Below are 9,007 nucleotides of genomic sequence, written 5' to 3' on the forward strand. Positions count from 1 at the left end.
TACACAACTGCTGGGCTACAGCTCAGAGCGACCAGTTAGTAAACTGCTTTGATAGCTTTTGTTTACAGATAATTTAATCAACTTGATCATTTTAAATGACACATAAATACAGAAATGACTCAGCATCTGGTGCTGGTAGTTATAGCCCTAGAGATTTTTTTTAAAAATCACTTTTAAGAGAAACAAAAAACACATAACTGACTTAATTATTTTAAATTAGACCATGATTAAACTACTGGAAACTTGGCAAGAAGTTGTGTGAGAGACAGCCAAAATCACACCGTCTGCTCTGTGCATGTAAATGCCACAGTTACACACAGCTCTGCCCATGTCTGCCTGCCTCACAAAACGAGACAGCATTTAACATTTGTCTGCCTCTGTTGCCTCTTCACATCGCTCTGTGTGCAATTTGTACTTACTGATAACACTGTCCATCCAAACACAAAGGAATGTGTTAACCCAAATGCATGAAGGTTTGTACACAGCCACATTTCATCTTCTTAATGAAGGCCCAAGTCCATTCTCACTCATGGAAGCAGTTTCAGCAGCGTGATGGCAAACTGAGACTATGCTGTAATACAGACCTGACCCTATCTCCCATAATGCAGAGCAGAGGGAAGCGCCTCTGTCATTCTGTCTCTTTAATTTATTGAAAGCTTTGGGACGAATGACTTTTATATGTTTGCCAGACAACCTCAAATTACCTGGCAGGGCTCTTTCTTTTGAATTGTCTGAGAGGAACTGTTTTCATTCATCATATGTGATGTTTATCTTAAATAATTTGATTACAACTGAATGCAGACATCAAGGAGCATGCTGTAAACACTGTTCGTGGACAGTGAAGAGTGAAATCTGTACATAGCAAAAAGACTGCAGAACAGTTACGTCTTAAGGCAGGTTTAAGGCACAGTGATTTGATTGAATTAAGAACCTTGATATTGGCTATCTGCAAAATCCTGGCCCAGAATAACCTATACAGGCTGTTGTAAGCAGTGCAGAGCAAGTTACTGAGCATTATCTGCTCCCGTCAGTGAAGGATTACCTCTGTAACTAATTAGGCTGTTCTTCCAAACTGAGTCAAGATGATTTCTTGCATGAATCTAAAAGACGAAAATGTCTCAGTGTCAGCACAAGTTGCCAAAATCAAGGTCACAAACACATTTCTGGGTGACCCCTGTGAGCAGAAAGCAAACAGATGCCTTGGGCTTAGAGGAATCACCTTGCCTTTTCATAGAATCTGCTTTATCCAAGACATTTGAGACAGTGTTGCACATCCCAGTACTTACAGTGCAGGGAATTGAGGCTGATATGGCACTCATCATCCACACAATGACAACTCAGCTACAGCTCCCAATATTGAAAGAGAGGAAAAGACTGTAGGATCTTATTAGTATGTTCCTCTCTTAGAAGCACTGGGACATTATATACAGGCTCTGTTCTAGTGCCCCAGTTACACTCCCACCTCCCTCCATGCCTAGTTTCAAGCTCTATGAATGAACCTTCCCAACTCCTGTCTTAAGACTCCTTTCCACTGGTAGGAGAAGCTACTCCTATCAGTTGCCAGCCAGCCTGGTCTTGTGCAAACAGAGCATCCCATCTAACCCAGTTTTTCTGCATACTGCATGTCCTCAGGAAGAAATGCAAGTGAAAATTCCTTTGAAGACATGATATCAATGTCACTTAAATTTAATGCCACTGCTTCCCACTAGCAGAATATGCTGTCTCAGACTAGAAACAAGTGCTAAGGGAATGGAAAATACCTCTGCTTGATGCCAAGGTGCCATTACACTGCTGGTTGCCTAAGTTAGTGAGAACTTCCTCTGGCTTCAGGCTGAGATTGAGATATCATTCTCAAGGTTCCACAGTGGCCAGAGAAAACCCACAAACATGGAAGGTTAAGTTTGAACTCATCCACCCCTATCAGTGGAGAGGTACAACTGAAGAGCTGCTGGTGACTGAAGCTCTGCCTTTCCATGCCAGCCTCTGCCAGCCACCTTCCTGCACAGGAACTTCAGTTCAAAGGACCCAAATCTCAGAGATTTCCAAAACTTGGTGGCATTTATTTTCCCAAGTCAAATGCCTTCTGGGAGTGTCCAGGGTTAGCAGAGGTGCAGAACCCTGTGAGGAAGTCCTCTGTCCTCTGCCATGAATGAATGCTCAATCCTTCATTTTTGCAATGCTAAGCTTAAATTGCTCTTTTACAATAGTTCTACTACTGAAGTCATTCCATTTTCATGTCACATTTATATGACACAGAAACATAATGCTGGCTTTACCTGGATTTCCTTGCCTATTATCCATTTCATGGCTCAGTCTTGTTTTTTGGTTGTGGGGTTTTTTTTGTGTGTGTGTGTATGTGTTTTGTTTTGTTTTGGTTTATTAATGCAATCTTTGTCATATAATGGGTATTAAATTGCAATATACTAAGATAGACATTACTACTCAAAGACTTGTGCAGTTTGAGCTAAAGCCCCCAGTGCCACGGCATGGAAGGACTACATACACGATGGATTTATCTTGAAAGTATATTTGCATTGTGGTAAAATGTAATCTCTGCAAAGAGCAAAGACAGACATGTATTCCAAGCAAAATCAAATGCAGAGCTAAGAATTTCCCCATAGAAGTCATCTATCAAGAAGACAGAAGCTGAGATTACTAGCACATTGCAAAAGAACCCTCAATTTTCTGCTCAATTATCTCTCATTTTACACAACACGGTTTAAGAAAAAAAAAAAAATAAAGAGAAGAAAAAAGAGAAGTTATGCAATTTCTGACTAATTTATGTTACTGTTTGAAAAAATTATTTTATTTTCTCCTAAATTCCACTGTATCTTTTTCCTAAATTCTATAGCGTGGTATAAAGTGTGTCTTCATTTCTGCTAGACTGATGATGTGTTTAAAATCATTTCGTGCCCTCTAGTGGCAGCTGTGTTTGGCAACTGCTGCTCTGGCAAGTCCCCCTGCCCATTTTTACATGGACACTGCAGTCACAAATGTAGTAGAAAATGGAAGAAACCCACTTCATACACTTTCTTTTTTTTTTTAAGTGAAATTCTCTATCCATCTCTACAGTTACAAAAAACTGAAGTCATTTTCAGTTATGATGAGATAACACTGATGGCAAAGCAAAATAGTAGAATCAGAATCATAGAATCATAGAATCATAGAATCATAGAATCATAGAATCGTAGAATCGTAGAATCATAGAATCATAGAATCATAGAATCATAGAATAGCTTGGGTTAGAAGGGATTTCAAGCATCATCAAGCTCCACCCCTCCTGCTGCAGGTAGAGCCATCAGCTTCCATATCTAATACTAGACCCGGATGCTCAGGGCCCTGTCCATCCTGACCTTGAACACCTCCAGGGACAGGAAATCAGGAGCCTCTCTGGGCAGCCTGTTCCAGCACCTCACCACTCTCCTGGTAAACTTCCCCTTGATATCCAACCTAAATCTTCCCTCCTTCAACTTAAAACCATTTCCCTTTGTCCTGTCATTATCTACCCTTGTAAAGAGTTTGCTTCCCTCCTGTTTATAGGCTCCCTTTAGGTACTGAAAGGCTGCAATTATGTCACCCTGCAGCCTTCTCTTCTCCAAGCTGAACAAGCCCAACTCCCTCAGCCTGTCTTTGTAGGAGAGGTGCTCCAGCCTTCTGATCATCTTTGTGGCCCTCCTCTGGACCCTCTCCAACAGCCCTGTCCTTCTTGCAGTAGGGTCCCCAGACCTGGTCACAGTACTGCAGATGGGACCTCACGAGGACAGAGTAGAGAGGGATAATCACCTCCTTCTCCCTGCTGGCCACCCCTCTTCTGCTGGAGCTCAAGATACCGTTTGCTTTCTGAGCTGCAGCAGCACACTGCTGGCTCATGTGAAATTTCTCATCCACCAGGACTCCCAGGTCCTTCTCTGCAGGACTACTCTCAAGGATTGCTCATCGCAGTCTGTATATATGCCAGGGATTCCTCCAGCCCAAGTACAAAACCTTGCATTTTGCTGTCCAGAGCCTCATTATATTCACCTGGGCCCACCTTTCAAGTCTGTTGAGGTCCCTCTGAATGGCATCCCTTCCTTCCATTGTGTCAACTGCACCACTCAGCTTGGTGTCATCAGCAGACTTGCTGAGGGTGCGCCCAGTCTCATCACTAATGTCATTGATAAAGATGTTAAAGAGCACTGGTCCCAAGACAGACCACTGGGGAACACTGCTCATTACCAGCCCTACCTGGTAGGGAGATCACCACCCTCTGTCTGTGGCCTTTCAACCAATTTCTTATCTACCAGGTGGTCCACCTGTCAAATCCACATCTCTCCAATTTGGAGATAAAGATGTGGTGGGGGACCATGTCAAGGGCCTTGCACAAGTCCACATAAATGATATCATCTAAAATAATCTAAAGATGAAACATAAATAACAACAATAAAAATGCACTCTGTAAGCATTTGCCCGAGTTTGCTTTCAGAAATGATATCTGGCCTCTTTGTATCCATTTCCTACCACAAAGCATTATTCTGCGTGTTTCCTACTAGGCACTACACAATAACCATACACATAGTTTTTCCATGGTGGAATCCTCATAATGGTAAAAATGAAAAGGCTAAATACTACCAAGAGCTTCATCTTCCCTCCTGGAAAATCACCTTTTTCCTTTCTAAAGGAACAAAGTGATAGCACAGAGAAAAAACAACAAAAGAAAGAAATATTTGAAAGTTTTGAGAAAAAAAATATATATTTGGGTTGATACACACACAATATTTCCGCTTGTAGGATCTCTATTCACTCATGTTCTTAAAGAAAGATAGCTTAATATTCTTACCTTGCCCTTCATCTTCTCAAATTTTTTATAATAAACTTCTGCACCTGAGAAGAAATTGAATTACAATGCTTCATACATTTACTTCAGGGCAGGTTATCAGGAGCCTTGAGATGCTCAACTCCAAACAAAAACAACAAATGAACCCACACTTAGACATAGGTACATTTTCTTTTTCACCCCCCAAATTACAGACCGCTAAGAGCATGCAGTCTTCTTCACTGAGTCATAGGTTCAGAGCTCAGTTGGTTCAGAATAACATAACAACATTCACTTTGACTCTAAAAATTTAATTCAGATTTAAGATGGCAGAAATTCCCTACCAAGAAAAGCATTCAAGTACATGTTTCAGGCAGATAAAATGCAATAAATCAATATGTGTGATTATGATTTAGAATCCCTTGTCTCTCGTACTCTGAGCAAGAAAGCACACTCAATAAGTCCAGCTTTTCTATTTAGCACTACAGGAAGTTCCTGGGGGCCTCAGAAGCTGGCATTTTCAAACTTTCAAAAATGCTTATCTTGGGTGGTTTCTAATTTTGCAGGTTAGTTTTCTGGAAAACAATTTTTGTTTTGTTGCTGATTTTTTTCCCCTTCTTCTTTTTTTCTTTCTACATTGATTTTAAAACCCACACCAGAGTGCCTGTACACAACTGCTGGCTCACTGATGGGAGACGAAAAGAAAATGTAGTTTCATGATAGTTATTGTTTCAAGTTCTCCTTGCAGTTCTGTCCACTGGGAAAATAGTTTTTTCCTTTCATATTTTTGCTTTGTTGTTTGTTTAGAGCCTGAAAAGCCATGACAATTTCATGTAATTTAGTTTTTGTTAATGTCAGAGAGCTGAAAAACTGTAGAGAATAACATGTAAGAAATTTTATTTTTATTAACTTTACAGATTTTACACCTTCAAAACCTAACTGTATCAGTTTTTGAAGCACTTTTTGAAGTTGATACCTTTTCTGGTGTTCATTTAAGTTACAAATAAGGAACTGAAAGTTATTAAGAAAATAGCAGTGGGTGGATGTAGGAGAATGCAGGACAGCACTCCACAACTGGAACCACTGACGTAATGTTCAACCCCCACTATCCATCCATATCCCTATCCCTGTCCCATTCCATTCCTTCCCTTCTCCCATTTCTATCCCTGTCCCTGTCCCATTCAATTCCTTCCCTTCTCCCACTTCTATCCTTCCCTCCCCTCCCGCTCCCTCCCTTTTCTACCCTTCCTTTCCCGAGGTGGAAACAGCCCGCCCGATACTGAATGCACAGTTCCTCACCACTTGGGGCAGCAAAATCCAGTAACTCAGGTGGTTTTGTGTCGGGGAAAGGCATCTCACTGTCACTCCAGGCTGCTCAATGAAGGCAAATTTAAAACCATCTGTCTACACAACTCGAGTCGATCAGCATTATTTCCAGTACTGATCACGTTATGGAGGGAAGGTGGTTGGGGGGTGGGGGGGCTATAGACTATTTGAGAGAAAACAACAATAACAGCTAAAAAAATTGATAACTAAGATTAAAATAAATTTTGGGAGAGAAGAAGAAGATGCAGTAAAACACATAAAAAACAATGGTATAGAAAAGGCAGGTCACAAGCTAACTTCCTGTAGTTCATCCTGTCAGGATTCCCCTGAATGCAAAGTTTGTCCAAACCAAACTACAGCCAGTTTTAGGAGTGACTTTTAAGGAATATAAAACCCTGACTACTTCTCTTGATTTGCAGTCAGAACCAGGGATGAAATCTGAGACAGAGGTTAAGCTGATCTGTACCTCCTCTTACTGTGTTCAGTTCTCACTCTGAGCTGGCCACAGGCTGAGGGTAGCACGCTAGGCCTCCCGCATACTATGAAGCTTCTGTGTTCAGCAGATGAAAACCCTGACACTGACAGCAGGTACTGAGTGTGCAGCAGTAAGACCACAATGACCAGTTCTGGCGGAACACCAGCTGCTGATGCAGTTCTTTGATCAGTATCAGTTTGGGGTAAAATTAAAGCAGGCTTCCACTGCTAGGCACAGAAGGAATGATGGGTAGCATCTTGGCTGGAGAGAGGTTATGTTTGCAAAAGATACTAAGCTGTGGAAAAAGAAAGCACTGTGTCAATATGTGCAGTCAAATGGGGAAAATGAAGGTCAGAAGAAAAAAGCAAGCGAAAGCAAAGCCCAGGTGCCAGACAACATTAAGAACATCAATGAAAGCAAGCAGCGAGTCTGTGGCATCCCTATAAATAGCCCACATCATCTGACACAACAATCGTTGAAAACTGACTTAGACTTCAAACTAAGAGAAATGTTAGTACTCAGTGTCTGACCAGGTGTTGGTAGAGGGTCAAGAGAGGCCATCAAGGCATGTGATGGCAGCATTGCCTTCAGGAGGAAGACAGCAGGTAGAAAGAGGTACACAGCCAGTCTGTAGACCACTGGCTTTCTTTCAAACAGTGGCACAAAGGTGACCCACTGGAGAACATCCTTACCACATCTGTGTCATCTCCTAATACTGGAAAACTGAAGGCCTGATGGCATAAGTTTTCCTTCTCACAACACCCTGGGAACACCCTCCCCATGTGCAGCACTGCATCCAGGCCTGGGGCCCTCAGCACAGGACGGATATGGAGCTCTTAAAACAGGTCCAGAGGAGGGCCACGAAGGTGATCAGAGGGCTGGAGCGCCTCTCTGATGAGGAAAGGTTGAGGGAACTGGGCTTATTTAGCTTGGAGAAGAGATGGCTGTGGGGAGACCTCATTGTGGCCTTCCAATACTTGAAGAGAGCATATAAACAGGAGCGGGAATGGCTGTTTACAAGTGTGGATAGCAACAGGACAAGGGGAATGGTTTTAAACTGAGACAGGGGAGATTTAGGTCAGATATTAGGAGGAAGCTTTTCACACAGAGGGTGGTGATGCACTGGAACAGGTTGCCCAAGGAGGCTGTGGATGCCCCATCCCTGGAGGCATTCAAGGCCAGGCTGGATGTGGCTCTGGGCAGCCTGGTCTGGTGGCTGGTAGCCCTGCAGATAGCAGGAGGCTTGAAACTAGTTAATCTTTGAAGTGCTTTTCAACCCAGACCATTCTGTGATTCTGTGAATGAAGTATAGCCTCTGGGGAGCTGCATAGATCTGGTGGAGTACTGACACCTTGTGAAGCAGTGCTCGTGCCTGAGTTCCTGCTACTGTAGATGCCTCACATGCCTAGGAAAAGTCACTGAAGGATTTAAGAACCTGGGAGTACTACTGCCTGTATCAGGCAATAAATGGCATTCAGAACATGGAGGTTTGTTTTGTCAATAAGGAGATGTTACAAAATCACAACTGTATTCCCATCTTCATTATTAGCTCTGAAATTAAGGCCATATATGTCCATGGGAACTACAATGGATACAGAGAACAAAATAACACTACTTGATAAGATCAAATTCTCAGCTATAAAACAATATTTTTTAATACTGTCTCCACCACTAGTTATGCATTTTCTACCAGCCTGTGTGCCATGTTTGCAACAATATTCACCAGCAGGGGTGACATAATGTCACTGTTGCCACTGCTGAAATGCACCACCCACCACCTTCCTGTGCTCACATCCATCTGCTTGGTCACCATCAGCTTCCAGCCCATCACTTCATGATTTGATCATATATATTTCCATGTCAGACACCATTCTGTCGGAACGTTGTCATCTGTCATATGGCAACAAAACATATCAGAATCAAAGAAGCACAGAACTGTTGAGAATAGGAAAGACCTCTAAGATCAGCAAGTCCAGCTGTCAAACCATCCCCATCATACACACTATGTCCCTCAGTGCCACGTTTACATGGTTCTTGAAGACCTCCAGGGATGGTGACCTCCAGCTGAACTACGGCAGAATAGGTTCAACCTCTCCCATACCACCATACCATCACCATTCACTTCTGTCATCACGGGACACAAAATAAACCAGGAGGCACTATTTTCAGAGCATCCCTTTTAATTACGTTCATGACTTAGAAGTGTGCACATCGCATCTCCTGCTCTCAGCCTCTGCTGGTAACACTGAGAGGACTAAAAATACCTTCCTGAATCAGCAGAGACTCGTGTCTTTGCACAGAGGGCACAGTCTGGCCCCGCAGACGCCGCTTCCCCCACTGCCGGCAGCTCCTCAGGGGCCGCCGCTGCTCGCCCCGCGCCGTCCGGACAGAAGGGGGCGGGCGGGAAGGGGCGG

This window comes from Coturnix japonica, chromosome Z (assembly GCF_054131305.1).
Source record: "Coturnix japonica strain WE chromosome Z, WE-NBRP24, whole genome shotgun sequence".
In the NCBI taxonomy this organism is placed as follows: domain Eukaryota; kingdom Metazoa; phylum Chordata; class Aves; order Galliformes; family Phasianidae; genus Coturnix; species Coturnix japonica.